Genomic DNA, 14,386 nt, shown 5'->3' on the forward strand with positions numbered 1-14,386 from the left:
TTTTCTCCCATTTTGATGGGTGTATTTTCGTCTTGTTTATGTTTTCCTTTGCTGTGCAAAAGCTTTTAAGTGTCATGAGGTTCCATTTATTTTTGTTTTTATTTCCATTTCTCTAGGGGGTGGGTCAAAAAGGATCTTGCTGTGATTTATGTCATAGAGTGTTCTGCCTATGTTTCCCTCTAAAGTTTTATAGTGTCTGGCCTTACATTTAGGTCTTTAATCCATTTTGAGTTTATTTTTGTGTATGGTGTTAGACTGTTCTAATTTCATTCTTTTACATGTAGCTGTCCAGTTTTCCCCACACCACTTATTGAAGAGGCTGTCTTTTCTCCACTGTATATTTTTGCCTCCTTTACCAAAAATAAGATGACCATATGTGTGTGGGTTTAGCTCTTGGCTTTCTATCCTGTTTCATTGATCTATATTTCGGTTTTTGTGCCAGCACCATACTGTCTTGATTACTGTGGCTTTGTAGTATAGTCTGAAATCCAGGAGCATGAGTGCTCCAGCTCCATTTTTCTTTCTCAAGATTGCTTTGGCTATTCAGGGTCTTTTGTGTTTCCATACAAATTGTGAAATTTTTTGTTCTAGTTCTGTGAAAAATGCCATTGGTAGTTTCATAGGGATTGCATTGAATCTGTAGATTGCTTTGGGTAGTATAGTCATTTTCACAATGTTGATTCTTCCAATCCAAGAACATGGTATATCTCTCCATCTGCTGGTATCATCTTTAATTTCCTTCATCAGTGTCCTGTAGTTTTCTGCATACAGGTCTTTTGTCTCCTTAGGTAGGTTTATTCCTAGGTATTTTATTCTTTTTGTTGCAGTGGTAAATGCGAGTGTTTCCTTAATTTCTCTGTCAGATTTTTCATTAGTGTATAGGAATGCAAGAGATTTCTGTGCATTCATTTTGTATCCTGCTACTTTACCAAGTTCATTGATTAGCTCTAGTAGTTTTCTGGTACCATCTTTAGGATTCTCTATGTATAGTATCATGTCATCTGAAAATAGTGACAGCTTTACTTCTACTTTTCTGATTTGTATTCATTTTCTTTCTTTTTTTCTCTCATTACTGTGCCTAAAACTTTCAAACCTATGTTGAATAAGAGCAGTGAGAGTGCGTAACCTTGTCTCGTTCCTGATCTTAGAGGAAATGATTTCAGATTTTCACCATTGAGAACGATGTTGGCTGTGGGTTTCTCATATATGGCCTTTATTATGTTGGGGTAAGTTCCCTCTATGCCTACTTTCTGGAGAGTGTTTACATAAATGGGTGTTTAATTTTTTCCAGAGCTTTTTCTGCATCTATTGAGATGATCATATGGTTTTTCTCCTTCAATTTGTTAATGTAGTGTATCACACTAATTGATTTGTGATATTGAAGAATCCTTGCATTCCTGGGATAAAGCCCACTTGATCATGGTGTATGATGCTTTTAACGTGCTGTTGGATTCTGTTTGCTAGTATGCTGTTGAGGATTTTTGCATCTGTGTTCATCAGTGATATTGGCCTGTAGTTTTCTTTTTTTGACATCTTTGTCTGGTTTTAGTATCAGGGTGATGGTGGCCTTGTAGAATGAGTTTGGGAGCATTCCTCCCTCTGCTATATTTTGGAAGAGTTTGAGAAGGATAGGTGTTAGCTCTTCTCTAAATGTTTGATAGAAGTTGCCTGTGAAGCCATCTGGTCCTAGGCTTTTCTTTGTTGGAAGATTTTTAATCACAGCCTCAATTTCAGTGCTTGTGATTGGTCTGTTTATATTTTCTACTTCTTCCTGGTTCAGTCTCAGAATGTTGTGCTTTTCTAAGAATTTGTCCATTTCTTCCAGGTTGTCCATTTTATTGGCATATAGTTGCTTGTAGTAATCTCTCATGATCTGTTATATTTCTGCAGTGGCAGTTGTTACTTCTCCTTTTCCATTTGTAATTCTGCTGATTTGAGTCTTTTCCCTTTTTTTCTTGATGAGTCTTGCTAATGGTTTATCTATTTTGTTTGTCTTCTCAAAGACCCAGCTTTTAGTTTTATTGATCTCTGCTACTGTTTCCTTCATTTCATTCTCATTTATTTCTGCTCTGATCTTTATGATTTCTTTCCTCCTGCTAACTTTGGGGTATTTTTGTTCTTCTTTCTCTAATTGATTTAGGTGTAAGGTTAGGGTGTTTATTTGAGATGTTTCCAGTTTCTTGAGGTAGGATTTTATTGCTATAAACTTCCCTCTTAGAACTACTTTTGCTGCATCTCACAGGTTTTGGGTCATCGTGTTTTGTCATTTGTTTCTAGGTATTTTTTGATTTCCTCTTTGATTTCTTCAGTGATCTCTTGATCATTTAGTAGTGTATTGTTTAGCCTCCACATGTTTGTACTTTTTACAGATTTTTTTCCTGACCTAGTCTCATAGTGTTGTGGTTGGAAAAGATACTTGATATGATTTCAATTTTCTTAAACATACCAAGGCTTGATTTTTGACCTAAGATATGATCTATCCTGGAGAATGTTCCATGAGCACTTGAGAAGAAAGTGTATTCTGTTGTTTTTGGATGGAATGTCCTATAAATGTCAGTTAAGTCCATCTTGTTTAATGTATCGTTTAAAGCTTTTGTTTCCTTATTTATTTTCATCTTGGATGATGTGTGATTGGTGAAAGTGGGGTGTTAAAGTCACCTACTATGATTGTGTTACTGTCGATTTCCCATTTTATGGCTGTTAACATTATCCTTATGTATTGACATGCTTCTAGGTTGGGTGCATAACTATTTACAATTGTTTTATCTTCTTCTTGGATTGATTCCTTGATCATTAGGTAGTGCCCTTCTTTATCTCTTGTAATATTCTTTATTTTCAAGTCCATTTTGCCTGATATGAGAATTACTACTTCAGCTTTGTTTTGGTTTCCATTTGCATGGACTAACTTTTTCCATCCCCTTTGTGTGTATGTTTCCCTAGGTCTGAAGTGGGTCTTGTTTTTGGAACCATTCAGCCAGTCTATGTCTTTTGGTTGGAGCATTTAGTCCATTTACATTTAAGGTAATTATCGATATGTATGTTCCTATTACCATTTTCTTGTTTTGGGTTTGTCATTGTAGGTCTTTTCCTTCTCTTGTGTTTCCTGCCTAGGGAAGTTCCTTTAGCATTTGTTGTAAAGCTGGTTTGGTGGTGCTGAATTCTCTTAGCTTTTGCCTGTCTGTAATGGTTTTAATTTCTCTGTTGAATCTGAATGAGATCCTTGCTGGTTAGAGTAATCTTGGTTTCCCTTTCATCATTTTAAATAAATATGCCCTGCCACTCGCTTCTGGCTTGCACAGTTTCTGCTGAAAGATCAGCTGTTAACCTTATGGGGAATCTCTTGTATATTATTTGTTTTTCCCTTGCTGCTTTTAATATTTTTTCTTTGTATTTAATTTTTGTTGGTTTGATTAATACGTTTCTTGGCGTGTTTCTCCTTGGATTTATCCTGTGTGGGACTCTCTGCGCTTCCTGGACATGACTGATTACTTCCTTTCCCATATTAGGGAAGTTCTGAACTATAATCTCATCAAATATTTTCTCAGTCCCTTTCTCTTTCTCTTCTTCTCCTGGGAACCCTATAATTCGAACGTTGGTGCGTTTCGTGTTGTCCCAGAAGTCTCTGAGACTGTCCTCAATTCTTTTCATCCTTTTTTCCTTATTCTGCTCTGTGGTAGTTATTTCTACTATTTTATCTTCCAGGTCACTTATCCGTCCTTCTGCCTCAGTTACTGTGCTATTGATTCCTTCTAGAGAATTTTTAATTTCATTTATTGTATTGTTCATCATTGTTTGCTCTTTAGTTCTTCTAGGTCCTTGTTAAACGTTTCTTGTATTTTCTCCATTTTATTTCCAGGATTTTGGATCATCTTTACTATCATTTTTCTGAATTCTTTTTTAGGTAGACTGCCTAGTTCCTCTTCATTTGCTTGGTCTGGTGCATTTTTGCCTTGCTCCTTCATCTGCTGTGTGTTTCTCTGTCTTATCATTTTGCTTAACTTACTGTGTTTGGGGTCTCCTCTTCACAGGTTGCAGGTTCATATTTCCCATTGTTGCCCCCAGTGGCTACGGTTGGTTCATTGGGTTGTGTAGGCTTCCTGGTGGACCAGACTGGTGCCTGTGTTCTGGTGGATGAGGCTGGATCTTGTCCTTCTGGTGGGCAGGACCACATCCAGTGGTGTGTTTTGGGGTGTCTGTGGCCTTATTATGATTTTAGGCAGCCTCTCTGCTAATGGGTGCAGTTGTGTTCCTGTCTTGCTAGTTGTTTGGCATAGGGTGTCCAGCATTGTAGCTTGCTGGACATTGAGTGGAGCTGGGTCTTAGCATTGAGATGGAGATCCCTGGGAGAGCTTTTGCCATCTGATACTGCGTGGAGCCAGGAGGTCTCTGGTGGACCAATGTCGTGAACTCGGCTCTTGTACCTCAGAGGCACAGGCCTGACATCCAGCCGGAGCACCAAGACCCTGTCAGCCAAAAGGCCTAAAAGAATAGGGAGAAAAAACAAAAGAAAGAAAGAGAAAATAAAAATAAAATAAAATGAACTTAGTAAAATTAAAAATAAAAAAAATTATTAAAAATAAAAAGTAATAAAAAAGAAAAGAAAGTATACTTAAAGAAAAAACAAAACAATGGACAGACAGAATCCTAGGACAAATGGTAAAAGCAAAGCTATAAAGACAAAATCACACAAAGAAGCATACACATACACACTCACAAAACGAAAAAAGGAAAAAAAGGTATATATCTATCTTCAGAGAGGAAAAGGAAGAGAGCAACCAAATCAATAAACAAATCTACTGGTAATAATAAACTCTAATTACTAAACTAAGATAAACATAAAACCAGAAACAAATAGATGCAGAAAGCAACCCCCAAGTCTACAATTGCTCCCAAAGTCCACTGCCTGAATTTTGCGATGATTCGTCGTCTATTCAGGTATTCCAGAGGTGCAGGGTATATCAAGTTGATTGTGTAGATTTAATCTGCTGCTCCTGAGGCTGCTGGGAGAAACTTCCCTTTCTCTTCTTTCTTCATACAGCTCCTGGGGTTCAGCTTTGGATTTGGCCCTGCCCCTGTGTGTAGGTCACCTGAGGGCATCTTTTCTTCCCTCAGACTAAAGGAGCAGCTGATTACGGGGCTCTGGCTCACTCAGGCTGGTGGGAGGGAGGGGTACGGAATGCGGGGAAAGCTTGCGGCGGCAGAGGCTGGAGTGACACTGCAACAGCCTGAGGTGCGCCGTGTATTCCCCCGGGGAAGTTGTCCCTGGATCACAGGACCCTGGTAGTGGCAGGCTGCACAGGCTCCCGGGAGGAGAGGTGTGGATAGTGACCTGTGCTTGCACACAGGCTTCTTCATGGCTGCAGCAGCAGCCTTAGTGTCTCATGTCCATCTCTGGTGTCCGCACTGATAGCCGTGGCTCCACCTGTCTCTGGAGCTTGTTTAGGCGGTGCTCTGAATCCACTCTCCTCACGCACCGCTAAACAAAGAGGCAAGAAAAAGTCACGTGCCTCTTCAGCAATTCGGGACTTTATCCTGGACTCCCTCCCGGCTAGCTGTGGTGCACTAGCCCCCTTCAGGCTGTGTTCACGCAACCAACCCCAGTCCTCTCCCTGGGATCTGACCTCCGAAGCCCGAGCCTCAGCTCACAGCCCCCACCTGCCCTGGTGGGTGAGCAGACAAGCCTCTCGGGCTGGTGAGTGCTGGTTGGCACCGATCCTCCGTGAGGGAATCTCTCCACCTTGCCCTCCGCACCCCTGTTGCTGTGCTCTCCTCCGTGGCTCCGAAGCCACCCACAGTCTCTGCCTGCAAAGGTGCTTCCTAGAATGTGGAAACTCTTCCTCCTTCACAGCTCCCTCCCAGAGGTGCAGGTCCCATCCCTATTCTTTTGTCTCTGTTTTTTTCTTTTTCCTTTTGCCCCACCCAGGAACGCGGGGAATTTCTTGCCTTTTGGGAAGTCTGAGGTCTTCTGCCAGTGTTCAGTAGGTGTTCTGTAGGAGTTGTTCCACATGTAGATGTATTTCTGATGTATTTGTGGGGAGGAAGGTGCTCTCCACATCTTACTCCTCTGCCATCTTGAAGGTCCTCTGGATTAAAATTTAATAAGCAGTAACACTTATTGGGATGGGGGGAATGAATGGGAAATAAGAACCAGAAAAAAGGCAGATTACTGTTAATATTATTCCATTTTTAAATCCCACGATTATGTGGTGTGCAAAGTATGGATTAAATTAGATTTTTTTAAGGAAATAAATACATTAATGTGAAATCTAAACTACAGCAATTAGCCATTTGCATACACCAGGTTCATTTAATAATTCTGTGTCCCTGCATAGTCTCTTTTAGGCACAGGTGTAGATCCTTGATATTTTCTATGCATCTTTCATTGACAGCATAACATCACAGACAAGTCTGAATTTTTGTGTGGAAAAAGCACTGAAGAAATTGGTCAGGTAACTGAGATAGGAATGTTACTGGATTTGGGATTAAGAAAAAGCAGTGGGGAGTCCTGCTGCTTACTAGGATATCAGATGCTAGTGTAATCTAAGTTTAGTTATGAAAATTTGAGTCTTGGTTTCCTTATCTTTAAAACAGGCATTGTATTATATGTCAGCTTTAGACACTAATTGTTACTGCTTGTTCTGGGTACTCTTATTCCATTTCTTACAAATGCCCCTTTCCTCTGGGAAAAACATGTAATTCTACTGGACGTGACCCTCACGGGCTCATAATCCAGGCCTACCCAGCAACGTTACCCAATCTTCTTGGCATAGTGATTAGTTCATAAATAGTCGTGTTATACTAACTGTCCAAGTTGAGTCCCATGGGGGCTTTTCTGTCTAAGCCTTAGGAAGATTCTCTTTCCACACGGCCATTACAAAGTCAGGATGAAAGTCACTGCCCACCATCACACCCACCATTAGGAGAGAGTCTGTTTAAGGGATTGAAAGAAAAGCATCCCTGAAAGTACTACTTGAGCCTTGAATCCAGCAATGCCTAAAACCAAAATATCCAGTATTTTTCAGTTACTTAAACCAACACATTTACTTTTGTGCCTAAGCTAACTTGAGTTGTAATGCTATATTGATAGTACTAAGTAATACAAGCTCACATCCTGTTATACTGACAAATGCACATTTAGTGCCTCATAAATAGAAACACTGAGAATATATTAGTTTCCTCCTACTGGTTAGAGCTTTGAAAGTAGTGTTTTTAAAATGTTCACAAGAATAAAATATACAGTATAACCTTTTTATCCATACGAACCATCTTTATTTTTTTTCAATGCATGTTATGCCAAGGGTGAGTATGTTAGTTTTACATGAAGAAAAGCAGTTTGCATGGAGGACTGATAGGCCTGGCACTTCCTGTGTCACATATTTCACTGTTTTCTGCTGAAAAATTATTGAGTGAATAAGGCATATTCACAACCACAAAGAGAGTTCATCAGGCTGTGAAGCATGTTTCTTCAGTGGTTTTGCTGTAGTGAGAACAATTTTCAGAGTCCTAAGCATGTGTGAGATGACAGTGACTACATCAGAGAGGCTGTGAAGAGGAGTGTAAAAAGGAGAAATAAGAACTAAATATATCAGCCCCACACTTGTCTTTTTTTTTTTTTCTTTCTTTTTTTGATGGTGGGGAGGGTGGGCTGGGCGTGCATGTGGATGAGGACACAATGAACTTTTTACGTGCTAAGAAATACATCAGAGTCTAAGAGAAAGCAGAAAACTCCAAATAGACTTCAAGAGTCTTTTTTTTTTTTCTATTAAAAACATCGGAATCTATAAAGGAAATAAAAGAACTACATTAGACCTAAATGATCTCAGAAAAGTGTCAGAAGAACTGACAGGTAGATGAATAATCTACCACTATTTTATTATTCTCTTCTTAAAAAACAAAGGCAGGGAAATGGCTGATTTAAGCCCATTCCAGAAGTGCCACAAAATTATAATCTCCTCTGTTTATCTTGTTTAGAGAGTATCTTTTATGTAATCAATTCTGTAAGTGCAAATCAATAACAGATGATTTCATTCAAATGACATTCACTGACGATGTGCTGCGTGCTATGCACTGGGTTAGGTTCTGCATGCACGGGAGATAAATTACAGCACAGCCCCTGGTTTCAGGGAGCCCAAAGACAAGTAAAATCTAGATAATGTAGGACAAGAAAATAATTATTCAAGCAACATTCTCTTTTCCAGATGTGGCTGTTCAGTATTTATTGAGATTACACCATGGAGAGCCAGACTACTCAATTGGAAGTTTAGTAAATATTTAGTCTTCCAAATGTATTCATTATTTTAATCAGGCAGTGGATCTGGAAAGTAACTTCACAGATATATTTTGAAATTTTAACTTGATCTTTCTCTTTGTGCTAGGGAAGCTGCTGGCAAAATATTGCCACGTACACCAAGAAAAGAAAGCATGGTCAAAAATCTGTCCCTGGTCTCTAACTCAACTCTGCCCAAAAGGCAGGGCTGCATGAGTGCAAGCAGAAAGAGATTTAAAAACTTGATTACCGACTTGCTTTCGTCATACCTGATGCTCTGAAGGTGCTAGTGTTAAGAAGGGACCACAGTATCTAGTTCAGGTACTTGATGTAGAGTCATCATTGACCTGTATTAACACCAACACCAGGAAGCTGAGCTGCATATAGCATTTTAATACAAAATGACCTGAGAAAATTATCTGTAGATTCTGGTTCTTTCTTTCCACCTACAGAATTCACCAGGATTAGAGGTCTGTTTTTCCTTCATGTTAGTGATTATAATGTATGCAGGTGGTGTGAGATGTTTCTCTTACCCCAAAGAAAATCACAATTATATGACCAATATCTTATCCTTTACTGCCTTTCAATACCTACTTCTTTATCAACCACATGTTGTAGTTATTTTCCCTTTATTTTATTTTCTGTGCACAGGATATAAGTTGAGGGCAGATGCTGTGTCCCTTGCTTGACACAGCATATATCATTAACAATCAACAAGTGTTTTTTCTATGAATGAAAGAATTTGGGGGCTCACCTTTCCTAAAATGTCATGTATTAGACGTAGAGGAAAATGAAACAATATTTTTACTCGTTTACTCTTACACTGGTGAGATATATGTATCAAGTTAGACTTGTTTGGTTACTAGAAAATTTCAAACCATACAAGTTCCTCTATATGCAATTTTTGTAAAGATTTTAAACTTTATGTATATTTATATCCATGCTAAAATTATAAAAAACATCTTGCATTTGTTTCAGTGATTATATATTCAATCTAATAGTATTAACACTTGTAGAATCTTATCTCATGTATAATCTTATTCAATGAGTTATATAGTTACATATGTATCAATATATACTTGAGTGTTTGTGTGAAGGTAAAAGATGTGTTAAGTTGCCTGCCATTCCCCCACCCATTCACAGAGAATAAACTCTAGGGATATATCAGAGGTGAGTACCTAACTGAAGCAGACCAATCAGATTCTCTCACTTGTAAATTGAAAAAGAGATACAGTGATGGCAGCAAGTCTTCATTTTGCAGTTGAAATGGGAAAGTCATAGACCTGGTATTGCATTTTTTTCCCCACTCAGATGGAAGACAGGCCATCTGGCTGTAGAGAACATAAAGGCCTACTTCAATAAACCCAGAGGAAATATCTGCCTTATTTCAGAAAGGCTTTCTGGTTCTTGTCCCTGGACCCCCATGAAGCCTGGTTTCTTCCCTGACCTTGGCTTTCCTGCACACCCTGTATCCTGCCAACAAACAAGATGTTTTTCTTAAATCAATTTGAATTGTATTCAATTGTTGCACCACCTTGGTAACAATCTTCCAAATGTAATTCAATAATTTAAGAAATATTGATTGAGAACTTATTCTGTATTCTATACTGTGGAATGGTCTAGGTATGTAGAAAGAAAATTTGCCCTCAAATAATTCATTTTGTAGTGGAGAAAGTGGGTATACAAATAGGTAAATTTAGTGTATGTGTGGTGTGATTAAAAATATAAAATCTTCTATAGGCAAAGAGACATGTGCCCAATGGACTGACCTGCAGAGGGAAAGTAGAGGTGGAGTTTCAAGAAGAGTAGAGATGCTACATGAGTTAAGTGTAGGTAAACAGCCAGACCTCATAAGGAAAGGATGAAAGGATATTACAGGCAGAGGGAAAAACGAGAGGAGGGACACGGATGTGTGAAGTCCTACTTTTACTTATTCATTTAACAACAGTTGTGTAGCACACACTGTAAACCAGCCACTGTTTCAAATTCTTTGGAAAAAGCAGTAGAAAAAACCCATAAATTCTTCATTCGTGATTTTTATACTTTTGGTGAAATATACGTGTGTGTGTATATATATATATATATATATATTAGCATAATATGTAATAAAATATACTATAATAAAACATATATAACAAAATAAATAAAATATGTTGTTTTCAAACTTTAGCACACATCAGAATCACCTGAAAGGCTTGTTAAAACACAGACTCTTGGCCTCTAATCACCACATTTCTAACTCAGTAGGCATGAACTGAGGGCTGAGAATTTTCATTTCTAACAAATTCTCAGATGAGGATAATACTGCTAGTCTGGCCATCATACTTTGAGAACCACTGATAAAGTATAGTAGAAAGTGGTAAGTGCTATGGAGACAAATAAGTCAGGAGTCTTGAAGAGGGTCGTAATGTTAAATTGCATAGTCAGGCAAAGTTTCTCTGTGAAGACCTGAACAAGTCAGGAATCCAGCTATGTGGATATCTGGGGAAAGATCACTCCAGGTTATTTACTTAGAGTGAGATGTCATTGTTGAGTTTTAAGCAGAGATGTGGCATGATCTGACATGACCTCTTCTTTGAAACAGGATTACTTTAGCTGCCCCACTGAGAATAAATGGAAATGAAAGGAAGCAGAGAAATGAAACTAGTAAGGAGTCTATTGCAATAAGAGCATTAGCAAGAATGATGGAGATCTGGACCAGAGTGATAGCTGTGGCACTAATGAAAACATGGCTGGAGTAGAGATAGAAAGCCAAACTTTGAAGGTAGAAGCTTCAGGTGAAATAAGGGATTTAATTTGGGATGTGGAAAAAAGAGAATAGTCAACAATGATTACCAGAATTTTGTTCTCAACACATGGAAAGATGGATTTATCATTAAATCCATTTGTAGAATGACTGTGGGAGAAGGAGGATTAGGGAGGAAGATCAGGAGCTCAGTTTTTGACATGTTCATTTTGAACTAGTAACTCAGGTAAGAATGTAGAGTAGGAAGTTGTATTTAAGGATCTGGAGTTCAGGGCAGAAGGCTGAGCTTGATATGAACTTGAGTGCTATGAGCATATGTGTTTGTCTGTGCACAAAGGGAGTGAGTGCAGAGAGAAAAGAATGTGATCTAAGGGCTAAGCCTCAGGGTGATGTGAGAGTACAGAGGTAAGGGGGGAACAGAGAAAGAAGAGGAGCAACAGCCAGTGATGTAAGCATAGTGGATGCTGCCCTAGAAGCCAAAGGAAGAAAGTGTTTCAAAATAGAGAAACTGAGCAGTAAAAGTAGGCAAAAATATGCAGAGTTTAAGGAAAAGTTAAAAACAAAAAGGATTACGATTGGCAGAATTTGGTTTTGAGTTGACATGGGGAAAAGAGGAAGAAAATGTTTCTGTTTTATCTTTCTCTGACACAATTGGTCCCAGGTATTACCTCCTGAAGAGAAAACAGTCATTGCTTTAAAGATGAAACCAAGGAGTTGCAGCGTATTTCCCATAGAAACCATCTGTCTGTTCTGATGAGGCTGAAACTCTGTCTCTATGAATGTAATTTACTTAATGCCCAGAAAGAATATAATGCTTTGAATACAGGTGTTAAACACAACCAAAAGCAGCAGCTTATTTTCTGAAATATACAGAATAATTATGAGCACTTTTTAACGTCTAAAAAGCATCCTAAAATGTTCCATCAACAATTAGTGAGAACAATGATTCCATAATATCTAAAAGGTCCCATCAGTGATTCTTGAGAGCAACAATGTAGTTAGCTTTGTAAAAAATGAAAATAATGATGCACTATGAAGCAGACCTCAAAATTATCTGTCTTTAATAGAAAGTCATCATGTATTTTCACATAATGCAAGAGCAAGTGCTGACTGACATTTCCAACTGGGGAAAGTTAAACAGTATCCTATCATCTGGCAAATAGCAAGTGATTCTTGGTGATGAAAATAATTATGACATATTATCTATAATTTGTGCGTCTTTGAGAGGAAGGTGATTTACTTGGGATCTACAAAAGGAGAACATTTGGGGATGCAAATAGTTCTCTTCAAGATGACTTTATGCTGGAATATTAAGTTTCCATTTGTGGTAAATGGAAAAGCAGATGGCTAAAGAAAAATATTTTGTCAAGTCTGTAACATAAACTACCTAGTTGTAGGAAAAACGTTTTTCTCATCATTAGAAGGAGTAGAAAGTGAGAAATAAACATAAATAGTCTGACTTTTCCAGGATGGAGTTTCCCTTTGGGTTTTGAGCATCTGGTAATTTAAATATTTCTCCACAGTTAACCAATTAGTCAATCATGCATGTAGTTAACAGACATTTATTGAGCTTCTACTATGTTCAGGCACCATTTTTGTTGCTGTGGAGATACAGAAAGCAACGAGACATAAATTCCAACTCCCGCCTCTAATTGTATGATAGTAAAATTAAGGCATGTACTTAAATTTGTTCAACAAATATTTATTAATTCCTTACTCTGTTTACTGGAAATACCAGTATAAATAATACATGGGGATACAAAAATGAATTAGACACTTCTAAAAATTTGTAAAAGGTAGTTAATATTAATACTTAATAGTAGTTTCTGCTGTTGAATGGAATGGTGGGGCAATATAAAAGGTATTACTTTATTTTTATCATTACCATTAATAATGGCAATGACTGTTATTTGCTCTGTGCTTTCTATGTGTCAGTCCTTATATGCATTATCTCATTTAACTGTCAAAACAACTCTTAGTGAATGTACTCACAAAAAATCCAATTTATAAATGTGGCAACTGAGGCTTAGAGAAACTACTTACTTTGCCAAAGATCATATTCAGTGGCAGAACCACATTTTAACACAGTCTATTTGTCTTCAATACTCAAAGTTTTATCTTCTACTGCACACATGCACAAAATAAACATGTGAAGCAGAGGAAGAAGAGTTTAAGTATGATGCAAATGGAAGGTTTTGTGGAAAAGGTTGGACTTCTGTTAGGTTGCTTTGAACTGTGGATACTATTTCAATAGGAAGTCTCAGAACATGCAAGGCATTAGTCCACAGAATTTGACTAGAATGTCAGATTTTTCAACGAGGTATTTATGAAATTATATTTAAAGCTTATTTGGGAAAACCTCAAAAACCAGGCAGAGGAAACAGTTTCAATTTTATTCTGTAGGCAATGAGGAGTTTCTAGTGGATTAACCTGGCAGCAGTCTGTCACATGGACTAGAGATGTTGGGAGACTGAGTAAGAGAAAAGTTAAAGGTCTACTGGCATGTTACAGATCAGTGCATGTCAGACTTTAATGTGCAGATAAATTCATTGGGAATCCTGTTAAAATTCATATCCTGATGCAGTGAATCACAGTAGAGCCCTAGAGTCTCCAGTTATGTCAAGCGTCCAGATGATCCCTTTGCTCATAGTCCAGAATATACTAGAACAGTGGTTTTCGACCTAAGGCATTTTGCTCCTCAGAGAATATTTGGCAATATCTGGAAACATTTTAAGTTGTCACAACTGGGGTAAGTAGGAAAGGGATGGAATTGCTACTGGTATCCTGTGGGTAGAAGCCAGGGATGCTAGAGGATGTTGCTAAACTTTCTATAATTCACAGGACAGTTCCCACAACAAAGAATTATCTGACCAAAATATCAGTACTGCTGAGACTGAGAAACTTTGCCCTAAAATTATAACATTTGCAGAAAATCAATAGTATATCATCCTTAAAAAAATGTTGGAAATCTTTACGGAATTAAGACTCCCATGTTCTTTCACATGGGTTGAGGGCGTGTTGTAGAGCTGGAGGAGGGATAAAAATTTGTCAACCCAGATGTACGTGCAATTACTGAAGAAAATCTAATGCCTCTAACAATACTCTCAGACTAACACTAATAATTAAGTTGTGTACATTTCTCCCAAACACAATGTAGCCCCTTTTTTCTTCTGATTGTTCTTTTTCCATATTTTTCAAATCATTACTTCTTTTTTAAATGAGGCTGAAAAGATGTGGATTTTCTTAAAAACCTATCCCTTCACCAATAAATAGATAAAAATTTGCACTTAATATTTCTGCTTATTTCCTATCTCAGTGCAAAAGGTTTCTACCAGTTATTCTAGTCTACCATCTCCACACTTCCTCAAACTCAC

This window comes from Globicephala melas, chromosome 5, assembly GCF_963455315.2.
Source record: "Globicephala melas chromosome 5, mGloMel1.2, whole genome shotgun sequence".
Classification (NCBI taxonomy): Eukaryota; Metazoa; Chordata; class Mammalia; order Artiodactyla; family Delphinidae; genus Globicephala; species Globicephala melas.